Below are 12,281 nucleotides of genomic sequence, written 5' to 3' on the forward strand. Positions count from 1 at the left end.
TCCTGTTCTGTGAATCATTCTGATTGATTGGAAAAGACAGGGACTTTTACCAGATTTAGAGTTGCTGACTGATTCTGGGCCCCATGTATATAAATAGTAAATACTACTCTTGGCAATGAAATATCACTGGTTGCTTTATTGTTCATTTATGACATAGACACCAATAGAGAAATATATTTCAGACAAGATTGCGTCAGAATAACAAAATGGCAACCATTGGCTTACTACAAAGCTACTAATCAGGTGTCAATAATACAGGTTGTTTAATGTTGGTGTTAACCTGTACTATCATAATAAACAAGGTTAATGGCTACAATGAGGCCTCTGGTGGTGAACCACTCTATTCATTATTAACATTTAGAAGGAATTTACAAACATTAATGCTCACCGGGGCATTTGATGGCTTAAATATACAAAAAAAAAAAAAAAAAGCAATTCACTGTAGTATCTGATCCTGCACCTGCATGCGAAGCCTCTGCTCTACCGCTGAGATTTTTGGCATGCAAAACATGAGCTCTTTCACATAGCTACGTGGCTTCAGTTGTCTTCAGTTGAAATAAATAGTATAGAATTAAATATAAATCCTGAGCTCCTGCTATGATGACATGTGAAATGCACCCAGCTATATAGTTAGGAAGACACACAGTAAAACCTGTCTATTTTGAAATTTTATTATTCAGTGGGAGTTGCCAGGATGAAAAGCAGTGACAGACTCAACTACTACATCAGCATGCGGACATCTTGTATTAATTGATGAAACAACAGTGAAGCTCACAGCTTCAAGGTAAACTCTGTCTGCCAAAACTACCTGAAGTTCATAAGAGTAATTAAGATCTAAACCCAGAAGAATAATTAAAATATGCAAAACACTTATTGATCTTCAGCATCTGGTGACTTGTCAGTTACCACAGACATACAGACACAAAAGCAAGCTTGATTTAACATACTGTTAATTTGCTTTCTTTGATTAAGCAAATTTTTGGAAAATATTCATATCTTTACCTAGTATGTAAAGAATTCTGCTGCTCATACTAGTGTTTCCTAGAAATTTCTCTGGCATTTGGAAGCCAGTTGAGATGCTGTGAAGAGTAAAAATGCTGAACTGAATATATATATATGTAATGAACCAGGTATTTATTTGGATCCACAAGAGATTATGCCATAAGAAATTTGATAGTCTTTAAGATATTAGGGAGTTGGACTAGATGCCCCTTCTAACTCTGCAATTCTTTGATTCTTTGATTCTATTACTTCTGCCCAGAAGTCATCTTCCAAATGCCAATGAAATGTTCAATGTTAGTCCCTATACAATGAACACAAGAGCTTTGAGAACTTAATGTTATGGTGTTGAAAACCATTTGGTGGAAGAAGAAGAGGAGAGCAGATTGCTATTCACCTGCCCCTGAACTGAATATCTAGAACCAACAACTCTTGTCATCACAAAACATTTTCAAAAGAGTGAGGTAGTATAACGGGTCTGAATTTCCACCTAGAAATATAGGAAGCTGCCTTTGTTCTTCTGGCTCACTGTTGTCCATAAGTCCTGCAATGATTCACCCAAATTTCAGGCAGGTATCTCTCCAAGTCCTACCTGGAGATGCTAAGGATGGAACCAGGGACATTTAATATCTATTAAATGTCTATATTGCCATTACTCCACAGATCATAGGGCAGTTTTCCATAGAGAAACACAAAAATACATAATATAGTAAGAAACAAAAACAATACTCCCTCACAGTTTAAAAGGCCAGAGTGTTTAATTAGCCAAAGTCCTGGGAAACAAGGAATGATTTTGCTTGGCAATGAAAGATATGTACAGTAGTACCTCGGGTTACAGACGCTTCAGGTTACAGACTCTGCTAACCCAGAAATAGTACCTTGGGTTAAGAACTTTGCTTCAGGATGAGAAGGTGCTGGAGCTTACCATGAATGCCTCCCTTGGTGTCTTATAATGCCAATGTAGCCGACCAGAGAGGTTCTGGAACTTATTATGATACCTGTGATGTGATTTATACCACTTTGAGGAGTGGGTTTTTTATCTTTACAACTAATGGTACTGCGTATGAAATAAATACAGCAACATATTTTATGTATGTTGTGAGGACAAGAGCCTGCAGCCCTATGAGTCAAAATTAGGCTAGGAACAGAAATGGGGGGCGGGGACTGAAACCACTGTTCTCTTCCCAGTAATGTGACCATGTAGTCTCCATGTTTAAAACGTGTTCCTATAACAGAGTTTGACTGAAATATATGGAATAACTCTTGACGTGAAAAAAGAAATGGCCCCAAGACACTGCATGCTGGGAAATGTTATTGTCGTCAGTCTCTTTTTGCTTTCTGTTTTCTGACATGCTTTACTTCCCTCATTCTATGAACACACACATTCCTTCCTAGCCTTCTTGTCTGAGATCACTCATCTCTTACCTTCATTGCCAAACAACTAGAGCACTTGATGTTTATATCTATGACTTTTGTTTCATTTCATAAACCAAGAGGCTCCCTGTACTGATGTTCACCCATTTCATTTTACCAAATATAATGGCTTTTTTTTTTACTTTCTGCTGCCTGTAATACTACCAGCTGGGTTATGCACCTTGATTGTCTTTTTCCTTGAGTTTCTAAGATGCCACAACACTATTGATTCTTCTCTGTCTATTATTATGATCCCCCCTCACACACTTCATCTCCAGTAATATCAGTTTATTGCAAGACTTCTACTATTCTCACATGACATATTGGTGATTCTATCTTCTAAGAAACAGCATTTATCCTTTTGACTTCTAAATCATTTTTTTTTTTCTAAACGCAAAACTTTCTGTCTAATCCTGTAACATCTTCTTGGGCATCTATCTAACATCCTGGCTTAAGCCACTGAAGAAGTACAGAGAACATATAGTGAAACCACATGTTAGCTGCTATTTTAGCATTTTTGCTAGCAATATCAGAGGAGATTTCACCAGCCACAATTTCAGCAAAACTGTGCTTTCCAAAGCAAAATGACTGCTAACATTTTGTACTTTCGCATGGAGGATAGCAATTTGTATTTTAATCCATAACCATCTCTAATTCAAAGCAACTTTATCAGCGCTCCATATAGCAGTCTTCTTGGCTGCAATTACAGCATTAACGTTTAGCTTTTCAGTCTTGATAACACAGTCTAATTTTATCCCATCTGGTTTATTGTGCAAAGTTTTTTTTCATGCCTGGAGGTGGCATTTCCTTAATCATTTCTTCTGCATGGAATTGCTGGTTGGAGTTTAAAAGGTTTTGTTAGCTACAAGGACCAACTGCAGGTTTCTTCTCCATGAGGACAATGTGTCAGCAGTTCTCTGTAAGAATTGTCTAGAAGGCAATCATTTGGAAGCTCTTGCTGTACTAGGGAGGTCATCAAACCAAACTGAATAAGCTTTTGATCTCACTTTATTTTTTTAATGACTGTAATGTTAGAGTGACATTTCCTTTCTAATGATTAGCTTTCAGGGAGGTAGGATTACAGACTGCCAGTTTATTAATAGCTGGTGGGAAACAGGTGACCTTAGATTTGCATATTAAACCCATGCCAAAATCAATGTGGAGATATGAAGGTGGAGGAGGATCTTCTCAGCAACAATGTGGAAAGTGTTTGGAAATCGGCATGCAATCAGTCCTTTTCCCTTTTGATGGCCATATGCTTCAATTAGTTCCTGTATTGAACATTTGTGCAAGATGACACCATACCAAACCACTTTAGGCATTTCCAAATAGATGCGTGTGTTCTGTTTCTAGGAATATCATGCCAAACATTTTCTCAAACAGAAAAAAGGCTCAGATACTTTGCTTCGCTTTGGCGAAAATGGGATTTTTTACCAGTAATATAAAATCTTGATTAGAGATGCCAGGAAATACATTCTGTGATTCATAAAAAATAGGCCCCCAAACAAAAGGTGACCATTTCAAGCCTCAATCTTTTGCATTAAGCTTTCTGGCTTCCCCCCTGCCAACCTATCACTGCTCTTCCCTTTCTTTCTCAGTGGAAAGAGCAGCAGCAACATCACAAAAAGAGAGAAAATAAGTCTCTCTCTCTCTCCATTACTTCATTACATTGGCTAATAGTGTAATGGGATGCACGGGATTAGCTCCCTAGAGATCCTGCAATTATAGCTCCTTTGGGTAAAGCTAGAGCTCCCATAGTCTTTCATGCCCTCCCATGTCCTTTAAACTGAACACAAGTACAAGCAATCTCTACACATTTGTGTGAAGGTGTGTACAGCTCATCTGTTGTGTATTCAAATGGACAGACTGTACAGTCACTGAACATTACATATAAATAACTGTGCAAGTGTATGGTTCAAGTATTTGGGTACACAGGCTGCACAGTCATTGAATGTACTATTAGCTAGCGTACTGGGGCAATGGAGTGGGGGAAACTGTGTTCCTCTCTTTTCCATGTCTGTCTCATCACTGCCACAGAGGACAAGGAGGTGGGTATTTGGGAGGAGCTGGCAAGTCAATGCAGAAGGGATGCTGGTGAGTTTCTTTCAAGCCCTCAGTGTGGTCTATTTTTATTTCTGGGAAACTTGGGGAAAGCCCAGCCCAGAAGAACTTTGGAGAATTTAAACATCTCTGTTTCTTACGTAGTATATGCAAGCAAGTGGAAAAATCAGGAAGATAAACTGGACTGGCCTATGCGTTTCCACCCTTTGTCCTCGCTCATATTTTGCTCTTCACACCCATTTTCTGCTATCCATATTCAGAGGAGACTGAACATAACAAAACTGTAGTCGACATACCTAAGGATGAGGGGGAAATTCAATCCAGTTTGCATATAAAGGTGAAGTGACCAGATTTGCACTTTCCTAAACAATGTGCAAAATGAAACACAACCATCTTTTGAAATTCAAACCTCTCCGAATTTTGCAATGCAGTTCGCCACCCAAGCAATGTGTACAAAAATGTTTATCCTTGGGGAAAGTGTACACAAAAGCACATATATCAATGGAATCAACATATATATTCACTATATGTTGTGAACACAGAATAATTTTACTTTCTTTTCTAACACTGATGAATTTTCATGATGACCTTTTATTTATTTATTTTAAAAAAATCCCAAGCTGATGTGGAAATCTGAAAAGCTGAATTTAAGATCGGATAAATTTGAAACAGAGAGACACCAGAATTGACAAATTTGCTCATCCTTAGTTATATTTCTGTTTTCTTCAGTACCTTTGTCTTCTTGCTTTTTTCTATGTTTGTTTCCCCTATTTCTTTTTCTTCTAGTCCCATCATCCAATTCTGTTTTATATCCTTTTTTTGCATGAGTCACTCTAGACAATGACTTGTATCTCTGTTTCTAAGCTTGTTCCACATTTGGAAAATGTTGGTTGACTGCATTTCCACCTCCCAACCCCCATGACTGCAGTTATACGAAGAGGCCAGGGATTTTTTTCCTGTATTCCTTTAGCATGTCAAAATTCATTTCTGGATTATGTATTTAATCATACAAACTGATTTGCTGTTTAGAACTTCTGACATTAGAGTTTCCACTATCAGCTTCCCAAATATCATTTGAAGTATTTTCCCCATATTAATCAGCATGACATTTTTACTGCTAGCACCTGTAGCTATTTCTGTGTTTAATCTCTGAGTCTTTTCTGTCCTCTTTTAATATGGTCACTGTATAGAGAAAGAAAATACACAATCCAAATCACAGTTAAGCACATTCATTAAAATCAGTTAGAATTCAAGAATGTAAGTATTTCTTTCCAGGACTAGTGCTAATATTAAGTTGAGGAGGTTGCTGCCTAATGCAGCTGATTGTGGGTGTCACGAAAGGGCAGGAACTGGTTTGTTTAATATTGTATTTTTATTCTGAAGGAAAGGCACTTCTGGGATTTTCTCTCTCAGATGCCAAAATAACTTGCCAACCTTGGGTACTAATGACACAGAGTTCAGATCAAAATAGAAATGGGTGTGGGAATTGTCACTGTTCACTTATTTGCTCATTATCAGGACTGGATTGATGTCATGCAAATGAAAGCAGGCTATTTTTGACACTGAATTTCAATGCTGTGGATGTCTATCACTGAACTATATGCCTTTATTTGGCAGGAAGGATTTAAGGTAAAGGGACCCCTGACCATTAGGTCCAGTCGTGGCCGACTCTGGGGTTGCGATGCTCATCTCGCTTTATTGGCCAAGGGAGCCGGCGTACAGCTTCCAGGTCATGTGGCCAGCATGACTAAGCCACTTCTGACGAACTAGAGCAGCACCCGGAAATGCCATTTACTTTCCCGCTGGAGCGGTACCTATTTATCTACTTGCACTTTGACATGCTTTTGAACTGCTAGGTTGACAGGAGCAGGGGCTGAGCAACGGGAGCTCACCCTGTTGTGGGGATTCGAACCGCCGACCTTCTGATCGGCAAGTCCTAGGCTCTGTGGTTTAACCCACAGTGCTACTCAGCCAGTAAAATGGCCTAGCACAGCGCTGTCCTCAACCTCCCATTGGAATGTGACGAACTTAAACGTACTTTACTTTGTCTGGATTGTGCCCATAATATCAGTCCTCCTCCCTAACTTGACAGTGGAAAAGCCTATTAAGTGTGGATTGAGAATCCTATAGGGATGTGGTGGCAGCTGACTAATCTCTCTCCCCCACCACCAACTCTCCTCTTCAGCTCACCTATCCAGAGAAACTTTCTCCTGCCAATAAATGAGAGGGGAAAGTGCAGGCCCATTTTCCTTTGCAAAGAATGGGTATTGCACCTGTGGCAACTGCATTAAATGGGTACAAAATAGGATACAGAGGTCTTGTACACACTTTGTGATGCATCAAAACTGTTAGCCCTGCTGTTAGTATATATAATAATGAGATCTGTAAAACTGAGGACAACATGCTGGTTAATGCTGGCTACTTCACTTTCAGATTATCCATTACACAACAAGCACCCTTTCAATAATATGGTAAACACAGCCTAGAAATGTGAATTTCTGATATCACTCTACTTTCCTCTCTCCATGTTGTTCTATTACATTCTGAGCCAGAATTGATTGAATTAATTTATTCAAGTACACTGTTGAGTGGCCCATAGCTTTGAGAAGTCTAGGTAAGGTGCATTTACCAACTCTCCTTCATCAACAGTTATCAGCTGGTATTGTGCTTCATCACTATCATCTTCCTGCAATTCTGGGAGTCCCTGCCTCTTCAAAGAAATTAAATGGAAGATCCTTATCTGCTGAAGATCACAAATGTGCATTAAACATTTCAGTATTATGAACAGGTGGTCAAGCACAGAAGAATGAAGATGTTTTGAGTTGGAAACAATATGAGAAGTAATCGCTGCCATCCCAATTGACTCTAAATAGCAACAGGCCATTTCAGAAGTAGGAGATATCTAATGTGGTCACATGAACTAATTGGATTGTAAGCTAGTACAGTCCAGGCTTTTCTGTTTCTTTTTATGTTTATGCTCAAACATTGTTATCTATGCAGTAAGAACCATGATGCTTTTCTTCTGTTCAGTGAGCAAATGCCAGTTCCCATTAGACCTGCAATTTGGGTTTCATAAAAGCTCTAGCTTGCAAAACTAAAAATAAATAGTGAGAAACAAAATTTGTTTTCTTTCTTTCTAAAAAAAAAATGTTTTTAGGAGCAATGGACAAAAGAACAGCTTAAAAATGAAGTGTTGGGATGAAATGTGAAAGCAGTTATTTCTAAAACATACAACAGGCAAATGTGGCTGCATTTATCCTAAGTTTAACCATGGGAGCCAGGAAGGACTCTGGTCCATAGAGGGAGCACGTGAAGGGACTAAACCCTACACACACCAATGTTGTTTACCTGATGAAAATTCCCCCATTCTGCAATTTGTCACAATATGAAAATGATACATTTGCATATACGTTTTTCTAGTGTGGCAAATAACAGCTTAAGAGGAGCTTTTACCTGAACATGCAAGGGTGTAAACTGCAGAGGGGGGTGGGGAGTGTGCATGCAATTCCCCACACCCCATTGTCCCCCTTCAGAGCTTTGTGCTGAATGGACAAAGGTCTGACAGAAGCCAAGAACCTTGCAAGGATTTGTGGGGTGGGAGGCTTGCATGCAATTTTAATGCTCATGTGTTCAGGAAAATGCTTGAAAAGTGTCTGTCATGATTATAACAGAAGAAAGTGTCTGGGTGGGCAGTGCATCAGGATCAGAGTACATGATTTTGGCACATACACATTCTCTCTCTCTCTCACACACACACACAGAGAGAGAGAGAGAGAGACAGACAGACAGAGAGAGAGAGAGAGAGAATATTTACATTAAAAAACATAGGTTGAATTGGGCCTTGATTAGTGAAATATTGCTTGGAAAAATTCCCAAGGAAAGTAGCTCCCATCACCCCTTCATCCAATCAGATTCACACACATTATCTGCATTTCAATGTTGTTGGTTTCAACGCCAAGTCTGATCATATGTCTACTGGTATCTCAGTTTAGGCTCTTAGCCTAAATTGCAGGGATAGGACTTTTCACTACTCTACCTTTTTTCATATACAATGGTATCTCGGGTTACATACGCTTCAGGTTACATACGTGTCAGGGGCTCAGGAGCAGAGGCACAGGGAAGAGAGGAGATGGAGAGCGAAGGGGAAGAATCCGAGGGGAGCGTAGGAGAAGAGGACAGTGGACCGAGGGATTCCATGAGCCTCTCCAGCGAATCGGAAGATTCACAGAAGGGGGCGCCAGTGGCCAGGGGTAGGGGGTTCCCAAGGGGAATGCCCCAGGAGCAAGGGGGCAGCAGGGACTCCCAGAGCAGTAGCTGGAAATCAGGACCAGCTTCCCCACCAGAGCAGAGGGGGGGGGAAGAGTCCCAAGGATCGGGGCCAGTGCATTCCCCACCAGGGAGAGAAGATAAGGCAGGGCTGACCACGCCTCCATCAGAAAGTTGGACAACGGAGGAGAGGTCAGATCCAGCCAGTGTCCCGGAAGAGGGAAGCAGTGACCGAAGTAGTGTAACGGTAAGGAGAAAGGTCACTGGGCTGGCGCGAGATGCAAGTTCAAATGTACAGGAGCGCGGGACAGCAGAGAATGAGGATTGGGAACCGGGTCCTAAAGCCCGCCGGAGGGAGGGGGAGGAGCTAAGCGACTCAGCGTCGGAAGAGTCCAGAAAGGGCAATGCCCCAGCGGGCAGGAGGACCCAGAGGAGGAGAGAGCAGCGTAAAAGGTGGAGCAGGGCTAGGATCTTAAACTGGTGTCATAGGGGAGGAGACTCAGACGGGACTTCGCCGATCTAGGGTTTAAGACGTAGGGCTGCATGCTGTGGCTTTGAAATGGAAACTGAACTTCAATAAAGACTTTTGTACATTACCACAGCCTAGCGTTGGTCCTCTGTGAGCTGGGACCTAGAGGCAGCTCTGACAATACGCTTCAGGTTACAGACTCCTCTAACCCAGAAATAGTACCTCAGGTTAAGAACTTTGCTTCAGGATGAGAACAGAAATTGTGCTCTGGCGGTGCAGCAGCAGCAGGAGGCCACATTAGCTAAAGTGGTGCTTCGGTTTAAGACAGTTTCAGGTTAAGAATGGACCTCCGGAACGAATTAAGTACTTAACCTGAGGTACCACTGTATCTTCCTTCCTCTTCCTACTCTTTCACTTGGTTCTTCTGAACTGTCATCTATAAGCTCGTATCAAAAGCATTTTAAAATTCTCAAGGTTTCCTTAGTCACTTTCTTAAAGTCAATGGAGATTCTAGTTTAAGATTAGTCATTTGAAGTTTTCATGTTCTCAATTATGCTCTGAGGTGCTTTTTAAGGGAATTTAGCAGGACTGTTTAGAGGGCTCATTGAATGTATTCAGTCTTTCCCACCATCCCAATAAGTTTTGTAATATGTCTCCTGTTACAGGTAAGGAACAGCAAAAGAATCATTAGGATGCTCCATTGTACATCAGGGAAGTGATTTGTGGGTATATTAACCCCTTGAATGTCCTAATGACCGATAGAATTATACATTTCAAAGAAAGTGAAAACCCTGCGTTTTCCTCTTGAGAAACACTTTATCCTTCTGCTGTACCCAAGTTCAGGAATTGTAAAAATGGTTTCCCTTTGTGTTAGCAGAACTCCAGAAAATTAATACAGTTTATGTCGATAACTATGTGTTTCAGAACATTTCACACTAGCAAAATAGACATTCATCTCTCACATTTTTTTGTACTGACAATATTCAGTTTATCATATAGACTATCCTTGCACAACAAAGAAGTTCAATTCTGAAGTTTATGCCTTGACTGTTGGCAAAATGGCAAAAACTTTCTAAGGGATGCATGGGAATATGTTAAATTGAATGCAGTGACTCAGGTGTGTGACATAGATTTGCACCATAATAAATTCATAGTTCACTTTTTGGTCTCAGTGTTTTGGGAGCCAAACACTGGATTTCCAAATTAATGTCCTTGGATATTGGCATGAAAATTTGCAGCATATTGCCTTAGAGAAACTTGCACAAAACTTGAAAACTGCTAGGGCTCAAAGTTCAGAGGACAAGCTTGTGGCTGTGTGATATTGTTTTACTGTATGCAGTACAGGAGTCAGTGTGTGTGATTGTCCACCACCTGCAACATATTTTCACTTGTGATTACAGTACAGTAGTGCCTCACAAGACGAAATTAATCCGTTCCACGAGTCTCTTCGTCTAGCGGTTTTTTCGTCTTGCGAAGCAAGCCCATTGACGGCTTAGCGGATTAGCGCTATTAGCGCTATTAGCGGCTTTTAGCGGCTTTTAGCGGCTTATCGGATTAGCGGATAAGCAGATAAGCGGCTTAGCGGCTTAGAAAAAGGGGGGGGAAGGGAAAAAAACCCGCAGGAACTCGCAAGACATTTTCGTCTTGCGAAGCAAGCCCATAGGAAATTCATTTTGCGAAGCACCTCCAAAACGGAAAACCCTTTCGTCTAGCGGGTTTTCCCTCTTGCGAGGCATTCGTCTTGCGGGGCACCACTGTAATAACTTCAGCCTTGGGAGTACAGTGGGACCTTGGGTTAAGAACTTAATTCGTTCTGGAGGTCCGTTCTTAACCTGAAACTGTTCTTAACCTGAGGTACCACTTTAGATAATGGGACCTCCCGCTGCTGCCACACCACTGGCGCACAATTTCTGTTCTCATCCTGAAGCAAAGTTCTTAACCCAAGATACTATTTCTGGGTTAGCGGAGTCTGTAACCTGAAGCGTCTGTAACCGGAGGTACCACTGTAATAGGGCAGCCTGGAACATGCAAGAAAGATACTTGTGAACTTGAAACTGGATGGAGTTTCCAGACAAACGGCTGTTCATACAATGGCTGTGGCTCATGCAACAGGTCATCTGTGTGATGGAAGAGCTCACACCATTTTCCTGCTGTTCTGTTCCAGTGCTACCTTTCAGTGAATATCAGAACCAATGTGAAAAGATGCAGGGCACTTGTCTGACAAGGGTTAAATCAGAGATAGAATTTCCACCACATGTAACTTTTACATCAGCTATAAAGTGATAGCTGAATGATGAGAGAATCCATAGATTGATTGATTGATTGATTGATTGATTTTTTAAAAAAGCTGTTTCCCATCAAGAAGGAAAACAATTTGCACAATGCTAATCAGAACTTTCTCTTACGTTCTTTTTTAAAAAAAGATGTTTCTCTTAACAAAGGAAAATGTCACATTCAAACTTTAATATCCAGCGTACGAAGATAAGCATAGGGTATGTGTGTGTGTGTGTGTGTGTGTGTGTGTGTGTGTGTGTTTGATCACCCTGTGTCTCAATGCATATTTAACACAACAGTAATGATTTCCAAAAGAATGCCTTCTGGATAGTACCTTAAAAATATGCATTGAGACAAGATACAGTATTTAAATGCCTCTTTATCGTAAAACAGCTTGGAAGTTCTGTGAAAGAATAATGCCAACTAGAGGATAGTTTAAAGACCATAATTGGACTTTATCCCAGAAAAGGCTAAATAAATTGAAATATGTTTTATATCATTATGCATATTTTCCTGTGATAAAAATAGATTTATATTTCATAGTAGCACAAGAAATTGTACAACAGGGGAATAATAATGGAAAGGAAAGGAAGCAATCAAGAAAGAAAGCAGAATATTCCTTATATCCCTTTAGAAAGGAAGCAATAAATTACTTTTGTGAATAATTTCAAAGACTCAAATATGGTCCATGTATATCCCAGGTGACATTTTTTAAAGAAAAAACAGTCTCAGCCCCCTGTTCATATAAAAAAGGTATAAAACAATCATTGGGTTTTTAATCTAGAAGGAAAAAATGACT

General features: G+C 40.3%; 1 long non-coding RNA gene across 1 annotated transcript in view; it reads left to right on the forward strand.

Moving 5' to 3' along the window:
* The window catches only part of LOC307215534, a 51,760-nt gene that overhangs the window by 21,177 nt on the left and 18,302 nt on the right, over positions 1-12,281 (forward strand). The window contains exon 2 of the long non-coding RNA XR_013838550.1: positions 681-784. This is a non-coding gene — a long non-coding RNA (uncharacterized lncRNA). The remainder of the gene's footprint in view (positions 1-680; positions 785-12,281) is intronic.

Source organism: Podarcis cretensis (genome assembly GCF_951804945.1).
Source record: "Podarcis cretensis genome assembly, chromosome: 4".
NCBI lineage: Eukaryota > Metazoa > Chordata > Lepidosauria > Squamata > Lacertidae > Podarcis > Podarcis cretensis.